Here is a 12,725-nt window from a genome sequence, read left to right on the forward strand (position 1 = left end):
CCATGAAGTAATGAGTGCTGTCAAGGGATCTGAGATCGATTCCATATTCCTAGATTTCCAGAAAGCTTTTGATACTGTTCCTCAAAAGCGACTATTAATCAAATTGCGTGCATATGCAGTATCTTCTCAGTTGTGTGACTGGATTCGTGATTTCCTCTCAGACAGGTCACACTTCGTAGTGATAGACGGTAGATCATCGAGTAGAACAGAAGTGATATCTGGCGTTCCGAGAGGTAGTGCCATAGGCCCTCTGCTGTTCCTGATTTACATAAGTAATCTGGGTGATAATCTGATCAACCCCCTTAGATAGTTTGCAGATGAAGCTGCAATTTACTGTTCAGTGAAATCATCAGACGATCAATTCCAATTACAAAATGAGCTAGAGAGAATTTCTGTATGGTGCGAAAAGTGGCAGTTGGCACTAAACAAAGAAAAGTGCGAGGTCATCCACATGGGTACTAAAAGAAATCCTATAAATTTTCGGTATACGATAAATCGCACAAATCTAAGGACTGTCAATTCGACTAAATACCTAGAAATTACAATTACGAGCAACTCCTGGCTCCACTCCAGAATGACCAAAACCCGAGAGCAGTTCAGGCCCTTCCGTCCGAAAAGCCACATGAATGGTGAGTGCTGCTCCTCCCCTCCCTTCGCACCCGATAATATTAGCAATAGGAACTATTGGGGAAGGCGAAACAAAGACTGCGCTTTGTTGGCAGAACACTTAGAAGATGCGACAAACCCACTAAATAGACAGCCTACATTACATTTGTCCGTCCTCTGCTGGAATATTGCTGCGTGATATGGGATCCTTACCAGGTAGGATTGACGGAGGATAACGAAAAAGTGCAAAGAAGGGCAGCTCGTTTCGTGTTATCGCGCAATAGGGGTGAGAGTGTCACTGATATGATACGCGAGTTGGGGTGGCAGTCACTGAAACAAACACTGTTTTCTTTGCGGCGAGATCTATTTACGAAATTTCAATTGCCAAATTTCTCTTCCGAATGCGAAAATATTTTGTTGACACCCACCTACGTAGGGGAGAAATGATCATCATAATAAAAAAAGAGTAATCAAGGCTCAAACAGAAAGATTTTGGTGTTCCTTTTTCCCATGCGCCATTCGAGAGTGGAATGGTAGAGAAGTAGTATGGAAATAGTTCGATGAACCCTCTGCCAGGCACTTAAGTACGAATTGCAGAGTAACCATGTAGATGTAGATGTAGATGTAGATATAGATGTACGCGAATTTCTATCAAAACATTAATTTTTCTCAGTTTTCTAGACACGCCTATGATCTGTCTAGATACATTAAGAAAGTCATAATATGGCGTAAATTGGTGAAGAATGGAACCGTTGCGTTCAAATTGGAGACACGGACACGTCAGCATAAAAGCTGACCTTAGTTTCGCAGTCTCCCTCCTGGCTCCACTCCAGAATGACCAAAACCCGAGAGTAGTTCAGGCCCTTCCATCCAAAAAGCCACATGAATGGTGAGTGCTGCTCCTCCCCTCCCTTCGCACCCGATAATATTAGCAATAGGAACTATTTGTTGTCGTAGCACGTACCTCACTGTGCATCCTCCGAGGCAATCGACCCTTGGAGAGCTGCTCTCCAGGCCCGTTCGGTTGCAGATTTCAGATGGAGCCCATTATGAGGTTGGTTCGCGACGATGTTGAATCGTTAGTGTAGAAGTCGCCGCCATCTTTAGTTAACATTTCTTGGCTTCCATTACCTTGGAATCAACTATGTGTAAAATTACATTGGTAGAAATCCGCTCCCACTTACCTCGACCGCAGGAATAACACTACTGGCCTTTAAAATTCCAACACCACGAAGTAGACGTGCTACAGACACGAAATTTAACCGACAGGAAGAAGATGCTGTGATATGCAAATTATTAGCTTTTCAGAGCATTCACACAAGGTTGGCGCCGGTGGCGACACCTACAACGTGCTGACATGAGGAAAGTTTCCAACCGATTTCTCATACATAAACAGCAGTTGACCGGCGTTGCCTGCTGAAACGTAGTTGTGATGCCTCGTGTAAGGAGGAGAAATGTTTACCACCACTTTTCCGATTTTGATAAAGGTCGGATTGTAGCCTATCGCGATTGCGGTTTATCGTATCGCGACATTGCTGCTCGCGTTGGTCGAGATACAGTGACTGTTAGCAGAATATGGAATCCGTGTGTTCAGGAGGGTAATACGGAACGCCGTGCTGGATCCCAACGGCCTCGTATCACTAGCAGTCGAGATGACAGGCATCTTATCCGCATTGCTGTAACGGATCGTGCACCCACGTCTCGATCCCTGAGTTAACAGATAGGGACGTTTGCAAGACAACAAGCATCTGCACGAACAGTTCGACGACGTTTGCAGCAGCATGCACTGTCAGCTCGAAGACCATGGCTGCGGTTACCCTTGACGCTGCATCACAGACAGAAGCGCCTGCGATGGTGTACTCAACGACAAACCTGGCTACACGAATGACAAAACGTCATTTTCTTGGATGAATCCAGGTTCTGTTTATAGCACCATGATGGTCGCATCCGTGTTTGTCGACATCGCAGTGAGCGCACATTGGAAGCGTGTATTCGTCATCGCCATACTGGCGTATCACTCAACGTGATGGCATGGGTGATGGTAACGTTACATTTCAAATGTGTAACGACCCGTGGCTCTATCCTTCATTAGATCCCTGCGAAACCCTACATTTTAGCAGGATAATGTACGACTGCATGTTGCAGGTCCTGTACGGGCTTTTCTGGATACAGAAAATATTCGACTACTGCCCTGGTCAGCACATTCTCCAGATCTCTCACCAATTGAAAACGGTTGGTCAATTGTGGCCGAGCAACTGGCTCGTTACAATACGCCAGTCACTGCTCTTGATGAACTGTGGTATCGTGTTGAAGCTGCATGGGCAGCTGTACCTGTACACGCCATCCAAGCTCTGTTTGACTCGATGCCCAGGCGTATCAAGGCCGTTATTACGGCCAGATGTGGTCGTTCTGGGTACTTATTTCTCAGGATCTATGCACCTAAATTGCGGGAAAATGTAATTACATGTCAGTTCTAGTATAACATATTTTTCCAATGAATACCCTTTAATCATCTGCATTTCTTCTTGGTGTAGCAATTTTAATGGCCAGTAGTGTATGCACACACACAGGTTTCTTTGCGAGCTATCTGCACAGTGCTCACCAGTGTTGATAGGGTTAGAATTTCTGTCCTTACCACATTTAGTATTCAGATCTCTTATCTCTCCTGTGAGTTTCTTAATGAGATTTCCCACGTTTCGTTAGTTAGGTCTCCCTATCGGCTGGACGAACGTTTATTTCTTGTTGGATTGTTCTTTTCTTTTAATTCCTGTATAGGACTGGCTATTCGACCTGCAAGTTGGAATTGTGAATTGACATCGTCCCGTGCTGTAACAAGGCCACTCACATTGCAATGTGCTTTTAAATGGGCAGTATACACTGCTGGGAAAAAAATAGTACACCACTTTACAGGTTTCCAATGCACTCAACATTTATTGTTGCATCAGTGCATATCGAGTACAAGAAATGATTACATTTACAGATCAAGAGCACAGGTGGTTCTGAGATACCATCTGTCGACCCTTGTTGAAACACCAGGATTAGCACACAGTCTAGCCTCCACGAGCGGCAATGCAGGCGCTGGCTCTGGAATCCAGTCGATCGTACAGATGGCGAATACTGTCCCGGGATACGTTGTCACGAAGTTACGTAAGAGTTGCTGGTTGACGAGTCGGACGGGTCACATCTCGTCCCATCATATCTCACACGTGCTCGACTGGAGACAAGTCCGGAAGTTGTGCTGGCCAGGGAAGTTGCTGCACGTATTGCAGAGCACGTTGAGTTGCACGGACTGTGTGGGCGAACATTATCCTGTTGGAACGTCACATCACCTTCCTGTTGCAAGAACGCCAAAAGGATGGGTCTAACAACATTCTGCACGCATCGAGCGCTGGTTAACGTCCTTTACAAACACCAAAGGTGAAGAAGAGTTGCAGCTCATCGCATCCAGACCATAAGGCCTGCGACGGGTGCAGTGTGTGTCGGACGAATGTACTCTACGAGACGGCGTTCACCAGATCTCCTACGTGGTACGCACAAACAACCATTGAAACATCCCCTTAGAAAAATTAATGAATTAATGTGCTGGTAAACCCCTTACGTTATCTGATTTTGAAACAGCTGAGCAAAACTGAACGTGCACAGACATTTCTCTCTTTACTTATTCAGATCATCAACAAACTGACACACAATATTTTTAACACAACGCAATCTGGCTTTCAATAATCCCTACAAAAGAATGGCCCTTACTAACAATAACCTATACCTTTCACGAATCGCTTACCTCACAAAAGTCTTCGTTACTCGAACTACTGCAATACAGCGAGCGCCAATACTGCCAGCTAAATAAAAGATTCTAACTACTGAACTCACTAACTACTGATAGGCATAGTTAGCAAATGAAAGATTTTGATAGAGAACAAACAATTCATTTACCTTAATAGTGTTCAAAAGTCATAATATATATATATATCAGTTCATGACATCCAGTTTTACAAATTTACTGTCTCTGATGGACACACGTCCAGATTATCCGCTCTCAAAACTCCGCATCTCTCTCCCCACATCCACCACTGCTGGCGGCTCACCTCCAACTGCGCAACGCTACGCGCTGTTCACATCCAACTGCCCAACGCTACAATAGAAAATACTCCAACAATGCCAACCAGCCACAGACTGCACACAGCACAGCCAGTGATTTTCATACAGAGCGCTACGTGACGTTACCAACATAAAAACCTAAACAGCCTACTTACACCATCATCTGCGTGTAGGTAGGCTCTACTTTTATCGCTGAAGACCATGGCGCGCTATTCCACATTCCTATTGATCCTCTGACGGCTTTAGTCGAGCCGCGCAGGTCGGTGCTGTGGCGTGAGTGGAAGACGGGGTAGAGGTGTGAGTGCCCGCAGCCCCACTGCTAACAACTGGGTGGCACGTGTTGACACGTCTGGGCTCACAAGCCCTCTTATCTGTTCTGTGGTAGCTGTACGATCTGCCACTACTGCCCTTACAATGCGACGATCTTGGCGGGTGTGAACTGACGCAGCACATCCAAAATGCGTGGCAAATTCTGCGAAAGGACTATCCCGCTACTCGGAAGGCCACAATTTGACCACTTTCAGACTGGTTCTTTTGGCTGTGGAAGCACGAGTGCATCTCCGTGGCACGCTTGCCTGCTTGCTTCACACGCTTCCACCACACTCAGCCTTCTGGCTGTGAGCATTCCTTATTAAAGGGTAGACACAAATGGCGCTCTGGTAGCTGTCACTACGCCATCTGTCGACGGACGATGTTGAAACCATTATCAGTATATCTACGAGGGTGAGTCAAATGAAATAACAAATCGAAATTCCGCGCCGTTATCCAGTAAGTTAGTAAGCGTGCTACAAACAGCATGCAGAATGGCCTGTAGGTGGCAGCATAGTGCAGATGCACACATACCGTCGCAGTATCAGTATAAAGATGGCCGCCCCACTTGCGACTTGCACCAGGGACGAACAGCGTTCTGTTATTCGGATTTTGCGTAGTGAAGGTGTGAAATCTATTGAAATTCATCGACGAATGTAGGTTCAGTACGGTGATGCATGTTTGTCACAGCAGCAAGTCTACGAATGGACTAGGAAGTTTGCAAATGGTGTGACTTCAGTGGAAGTTGCTCCTCGTCCAGGTTAGGCACAACGAGTTGTGACTCCACAGAACATTGCAGCAGTTGAAGCCATAGTGAAGGAAAACTGCCAAGTGACACTGAATGACACTGCAGCATGTTTACAGATTAGTCATGGGTCAGCACACTACATTGGGCATGATGTGCTCCAATTTCACAAAGTGTCTGCAAGGTGAGTGCCACGGTAGCTGACTCCTGAAATAAGAGAACGACGGGTTGATGCTTGTGAAGAACTTCTTCGGCGCTTTGAACGAGAAGGTGATGGCTTCCTTGCAAGAATCGTTACTGGAGACGAAACCTGGGTTCACTTCCACCAACCGGAAACGAAGAGAGCGAGCGAGGAACGGCGCCATTCCTCATCACCAAAATCAAAGAATTTTCGAACAGGTTCATCAGCAGGGAAGGTAGTGCTGATTCTTTTTGGGACGAAAAAGGCGTTATTTTGGAGCATTACATGCCTATAGGGACCACTGTCACCAGTGCATCATACACAGATCTCCTAAAAAATCATCTGCAGCCTGCAATCAAATCAAAGCGACGTGGTTTGCTGTCAGCAGGTGTCCTTTTGCAACATGACAATGCAAGGCCCCACACTGCCTGTACAATAGTTGCAACAATCACAGACCTGCATTTTGAGTGTCTTCCTCATCCACCATACTCACCAGACCTTGCCCCACGTGATTTCCATATGTTTGGACCACTCACAGAGGCAATGGGAGGAAAGGAGCTCCGTTCTGATCAAGAGGTACGCCACGAGGTGCATGAGTGGTTGCGCGGACTACCAAAAGAATTTTTTTCTAAAGGAATTTATGCACTTTGTAGGCGCTGGAGGACTTGCATTGAGCGTGGGGAGATTAAGTTGAAAAGTTATACAGCTTTGTACCACTTCTGCACAATAAATAATATTTTAAAAAATATTTAAGATTTTCATTTGAATCACCCTCGTACTATCCCCAATGTGGTCTATGTCATCATCGGATTAAAATCGACGTCGTCTTCCTAGGTGTACTAATTTTTTTCCCAGGAGTGTATAATTATTTAATCGATTTACTGCTTGTCTGTTACATAGCCCTCCCTACTCCTGTCCCGTATTGCATAACCTCTTCCAGCTGAAACATGTGCTGTAGGTACTATCTCCAATGCTGCCACTCTCGGGGAACAGAAATCGGCAAGTAAGATACCTTTATGTGCTAATAGGGAAGTTGTAACAAACTGGAGAGCCAATTCTGTTAATTATTCTCACCATCCTACACTCATCGATTTCATTCACGCTACAAGAGCTTTCTCATCAGTTTTTTGAGCAGCCGTTGCATAATGTCTGTCTGGTTTTGGTCACCCTATGTATTTCACAGAAAATAAAGTAAAGTAGGACTGTGAAAAACTTACTGTACTAACGTGGGAAAGGATTGCTCAAAGTTTCGGTACACAAGTCAGCGACTATTGCAAAACATTTGAAATACCAATCTGAAACACAAAGCGGTAGGGAAACGGAAGGTGATAAAACGAAGGCCGAAATCTAAATTCCGTCTTTCGAAACTGCTTCTCCGAAGAAGATCATAATGCGTATTCTACGCTCAACTGTCGGATGGATGTGAAAATGACAGATATATAAACAAGTGAGTGCCGAACTAGAAAATAGCTCTAATTGATCTACAGAGAAGAAGGCACAGGATCTGATCAGGTTCCCGTTAGATTTTATATTTAATACGCGTAGAAACTGGCCCTCTTTTACCGTCAGTTTACCATGAAAAGATACAAGTTGTTCGAATCTATAAGAAAAATCCCAGTTTTGACGCACAGAAATATAGACCTCCCTCACGATTTCATTATGGAACAAATTATATTACGTTCGCGTTCGATGACATTCCTGTAGATCAAAGAACTACGATATAGGAATCACAAGCATCGACCACAAGAAACCTATTTTGTTCTGTTCGTTGATGAGTTGCAGAAGGCGGTATATAGTGGAGTTCAGTTTGGTGTGGTGTTTTTTTGACTTCCAGGATGCCTTCAATACAATTCTGCACCATCACAGACGGAATATAGGAAATAGAAATGTAATTACCAGCAAAAATACTCCCCGCAAATTAAATTCACTGTGTTGCTTTTACACTGTAGTGTCAAAAGACATTGGATACCTCCTAATATCGTGTCGGACCTTCTTTTTTGCCCGGCGTAGAGCAGAAACTCGACGTGGCCTGAACTCAAAAAGTCGCTGAAAGTCTCTGCAGAAATACTTAGCCATGCTGCCACTATAGCCGCCCATTGTTGTTAAAGAGTTGGCGGTGCAGGGTTTGGTGCACGAACTGGCCTCTCGAATATGTTCCATAAGTGTTCGATGGGATTCATGTTGGGCGATCTGGTTGGCCAAATCATTCGCTCGAGTTGTCCAAAATATTATTCAAACCAATGGCGACCAATTGTGGTCCAGTGACATGGCGCATTTTCATACGTAAAAATTCAATCTTTGTTTGGGGACATGAAATACATGAATGGCTGCAAATGGTCTCCATTTGGTAGACCATAACCGAGGATCCATTCATTCCATGTAAACACTGCCCACACCATGATGGTACCTCCACCAACTTACACAGTGCCTTGTTGACAGCTTGTATCCATGGCTTTGTGGGGTCTACTCCACGCTCGAACCCTACCATCACTCTTACCAGCTGAAATCGGGACTCATCTGACCAGATCATAGTTGTCCAGTCGTCCAGGGTCCAACCGATATGGCCACGAGCCCAGGAGAGGCGCTGCCGGTGATGTCGTGCTGTTAGCAAAGGCACTCAAGTCGGTCGTCTGTTGCTATAGCCCATTAACGCAAACTGCGCCGCACTGTCCAAACGGATACCTCCTACATTGGTTTCTGCGGTTATTTCACGCAGTGTTGCTTGTCTTTTAGCACTGACAACTCTACACAAACGCCTCTGCTCTCAGTCTTTAAGTGAAGTCCATGGTGAGAAATTTGGTATTCTCGGCTCAGTCTTGACGCTGAGGATCTCAGAATATTGAATTCCCTAACGAAGTACGAAATGGAACGTCCCAAGTGTTTAGCTCCAACTACCATTCAGCGTTCAAAGTCTATTAATTCCCATCGTGCGCCAGTAGTCATGTTGGAAACCACTTCACATGAATGACCTGAGTGCAAATGACAGATCCGCCAATGCACTGGCCTTTTGTACTTTATGGACGCGATACTACCTCCATCTGTATATGTGGTGTATGTGCATATCGCTATCCCATGACTTCTGTCACACTATCACTATGGGGAGGCATTATAGAAGCCAATATAGCTTCCCTGGCACCCTTAAGACAAAGTGATAGGACATCAGTTGTTTTGGATACACAGAGATGACTTGGCTGATTACATATGTAGCTCTATGATACTATTCATAGCCGATGAATTTGTAAACAGGGAAGTTGAAAGGAAGCCACTGTAGTGCGAACATGTTTCATAAATTGCGCACCACATGTTAATCATTAGTCAATTCACAGACGATCCATTACCAGCCGTCTCTGTCAGGTGGAATGGTACATGTTTTTAACAGGATCGAGCTGGTATCTCTTGTGGAGACGCTGAAGTTTTGACCGGTGACGGCCAATCAGAGCGGTGGAAGTATATTTTTCGACCGGATGCCTCGTTTGTTTTAAGCTCAGAGCAGTCTCTTCGAAGGCAGCAAATAGAGCAGAAGTGACTTAGACACTTATCTTATGTATTTGATGTGGGCGGATTCGACCAGCAAATATAAGCACAATTGTGAGAGTATAACAAGCTGCGAGTATTCATTCACGTGAATTGAAGTCACGAGTGTATTTGGGTTATGTAAGATCGTATCCTTTTCGCTTTAAATTTTGCATTTGGACTTGTCATTGAAAAAATTAGGTATTTGTTTTCGCTTTTTGATCCCATCAGAATACATGATGATCGTTATCTGTTCCTCAGTTAATCATCCGTAATTTCAAGTGAGTTATAAATAGCTTCTCTCATTCGCAAGGTCATTTTTCAGAAGTTCATAAATTTATTTTTTAGTATTCTCGTGTCAAGATGTTTGGAGGCGACATTACACGGATTAATACGGTGTTTGTGCTTGTTCATAAAGATTAACTGTGCGTACCTTGCGTACTAAAACATTGTATACGATGTTTGTGCTTGTTCATAAAGATTAACTGTGCGTACGTTGCGTACTAAAACATTATACTAGATTTCTCATACATTTGGGCTCCACAAATTTATTATCTTACACCTTTTCCATTGTTCACAAATTCCACCGCATGTACTTACCTCTTTGTGTGCGTCTTTAAGATCTGCTTCACATAGAGCGCGCTCCATTCATTTACACTGCAACTTGATCAGCGGCTATGATATATTCATACGCAGCACTTACAATTACCTTATGTAACAATTTTTCAGCTATTCAGGTAAGGTGACACAAATACAGTACTTCGAGACATGTGGCAGCAGAGATAGTCTCATAATAAATTATTGCTTCCACCATAAAAACTCTCAGTTTTCAGGTTAGGTCACAAATGACAAACAGATTTATCCTGCTAAAATTAGGCTATAATGCAGAATTTATCACACTCTGAGGCAGTATTGTATGGTGTTTGCAGTCCAATTCAGATCTCAGTTATGTTACTTCTGAGTAACCCATCTGCTGTATCTGTAGCTACGCGCCTACAAGATAGCAACCAGTCAGACACCTATATCCCACAGATGGCCACGCATCAGGCGTCATTCTCTGCAGCCATCTTAAAGACCGGGGAGCCTCGTGTGTTACTAAATATCCCGACAGCAAGCAAACAGGCTGGTTTGTTGTCCACAGAATAGTCAACAGCCGTCACGAGAGGCGCCAGGCTGGGCGACAGCAGCAAGTGCAACCACGACCATAGCGTTGCTATCGCAGGCACTATTTCACCTCCGAAAGTCATGCGTCTGCAAGTTGGTCACACCGTATCCATACGCTGCGACCATATTTATACAAGCGCACAACCACGGAAGGGCAGTTCATATCGAGCTCTCCGTGAACAGGTTCTTTGGGCTTTATGCCGATCGCTACTGTGGTTCATCTCTCAGAGTCTCTCCTGGAGCTTCCAGCGGTCTGCTCTTCGACACCAGGCAGTCTACAGACCTCAGATCTTCGCCTCTGACGTTATGTGGGTTCCTAGCCATCGTTGTCACGCTACACCAAAACTTGGTCTCTACCACAGCGGACCTTTAGAATTCTGGTATAGTGGCGTGGTAATCGTCATGGAGTCAGATATAATTAGAGCACTATGTAAACCATTAGCTGTGGCTTTAATAATTGTGATTAAGTGTTCCATGGCTGACAGTCCACCAGACTTACCGGTTCTCACCCACTTCAAGACAGTGACGTGATTGAGAACTACTTCTTGTTTGTGTAATTAAGCTCCAAAGAAGTAGAAGAGAAGCTTCTATGTCTTCATCATTAGCCCTGTTACTCACAGCCTACCTGGAATTCCACTTTCCCCACGTCTGACCCGGTGTGGGCCATAGCAAACCCGTCTTTCGTTGCAATTTCAATAACTTTTGCCATTTCCGAAACTTAGTATTTGTAGTCAAACTGCGTTGTTGATGGCTCATGTTCAGTATTTCGTGATATATTTCGGGCCAGAAACCGGGTTCATAAACTTTGAGAACACTCGGGTTCAGTTTCAAAAGGAATGGCAGGCTTATACAGGGAAATCGTCCCAAACGTCTTACAAAATACAGAGAGACTTGCTGATGGTCAGTGCCTGATATAAAGATTGGCAGATCTCCCTAAACAAAAATAAATATAATACCATGCGCTTAAGAGACTAAAAGATCCGACATCATTTGAATATGTAATTAGAAAGAATTCAGTTTAATCAGGCACAACTTTCACGTATTCACAGTTCCTGTCTGGAGCGATTTTAAAGGGAACGATCACGTAGACCTGGACGTGGGAGAGGCGGTAGCCATGCACAGATTTACTGGAAGAATCTCAATACACGCACGAAAGAGTTCACTCAAAAAAACTTTTTCCACTAGTTCTTGGGTATTGTTTTTCAGTCTGAGACCCTTACTAAGTTGGATTAACGGTAGAGACAGGAAACATCAAAGAAAAGCTGTACGATTCGCCACTGATTTGTTAAGTGGGTTGGGTTGGGATGTTTGGGGGAGGAGACCAGACAGCGAGGTCATCGGTCTCATCGGATTAGGGAAGGACAGGGAAGGAAGTCGGCCGTGCCCTTTCACAGGAACCATCCCGGCATTTGCCTGGAGCGAATTAGGGAAATCACGGAAACCTAAATCAGGATGGCCGGACGCGGGATTGAACCGTCGTCCTCCCGAATGCGAGTCTAGTGTGCTAGCCACTGAGCCACCTCACTCAGTTGATTTGTTAAGTCAGGTCCCTCAGAAAGACGTAGCAAACTGAGGTAGAAAGTGTTGCAAGAAACGCGTCATACAGCGCAGAACGCCTTACAACATTCTTAGTGCCTACGTTCCAAAATGAGTGAAAATACATCCTACTTCCTCCCAAATACATGTCATGAGCTAACCACAATGCTAAAATTATAAAATTAGAGTAAGTCGGACCCATAGAGGTAAAATTACTCTTTGACCCAGTCGGCAGACTGTAGTGTCAGAGGTACTCGATAGCGATTCATCGTTTCTGCCAGCTTCCATCACTGAGGCTCTGTAAATTCGCTTGGCCTAATGGGGCAGCAGCGACGTTTTCTGGCGTACACGCTGTTGGTCTTTCACGGTGTGTAACAGAGTAGACGTTTGCTTCCACTCCAGATGGAGTCACGATGCGGAAGCCTGTAGATTGGAGAGAAGAAGAGGCGATGGGTGTGGTGGATCGCCGTCTGGCAGAGCTTGCTACGCTCATCGTCTCGCCACCGAAAGTCAACAACGCCGCCACGATCCGGCCGAGATCATCAACTTGCCGTGCCGTCTCCTGTCGGCGGT

This window comes from Schistocerca serialis, chromosome 3 (assembly GCF_023864345.2).
Source record: "Schistocerca serialis cubense isolate TAMUIC-IGC-003099 chromosome 3, iqSchSeri2.2, whole genome shotgun sequence".
In the NCBI taxonomy this organism is placed as follows: Eukaryota; Metazoa; Arthropoda; class Insecta; order Orthoptera; family Acrididae; genus Schistocerca; species Schistocerca serialis.